The sequence below is a fragment of the Lupinus angustifolius genome, chromosome LG08, assembly GCF_001865875.1.
Source record: "Lupinus angustifolius cultivar Tanjil chromosome LG08, LupAngTanjil_v1.0, whole genome shotgun sequence".
In the NCBI taxonomy this organism is placed as follows: Eukaryota; Viridiplantae; Streptophyta; class Magnoliopsida; order Fabales; family Fabaceae; genus Lupinus; species Lupinus angustifolius.
This window is the reverse complement of record NC_032016.1, coordinates 13,046,990-13,047,492: the sequence shown is the minus strand read 5'-3', so window position 1 is coordinate 13,047,492 and position 503 is coordinate 13,046,990. Positions and strand designations below refer to the sequence as shown.

The 503-nt window shown below is 35.4% G+C and overlaps 1 pseudogene; it reads left to right on the top strand.

The window, feature by feature from the left end:
• LOC109353905 overlaps positions 1-119 on the top strand; it is an 11,330-nt pseudogene extending 11,211 nt beyond the window's left edge.

Genomic DNA, 503 nt, shown 5'->3' with positions numbered 1-503 from the left:
GTTTTTCTTTTTAATTCTGGAGTCAGGATACTTTTTTGTTTTCTCTTTATACAGTCTTGAGGATTCATATGGTTGGAACTGCATTTCTTCCAGTTGATGTAGTTGATCCTGTTTTTTAATCTCCGCATCCTTTAAATCAAAGTTTAGAAATTTGAGAGCCCAATAGGATTTATGCTCCAATTCAACTGGTAGATGACAAGCTTTGCCATAAACAAGTTGATATGGAGTTTTGCCTATTGGTGATTTAAATGCAGTTCTGTAGGCCCAGAGAGTATAATCCAGTTTTTGTGACCAGTCTTTTCTTGAAGTAGAGACTGTTTTTTCCAAAATTCTTTTTAATTCTCCGTTTGATACTTCTGCTTGCCCATTGGATTGTGGGTGATAAGGTGATGCTTCCTTGTGTTTAACATTATACAATTCTAGGGTTCTTTTCAATTGGGAATTTATAAAATGAGATCCCCCATCACTTATTAATACTCTTGGTGTGCCAAAATGTAACACCC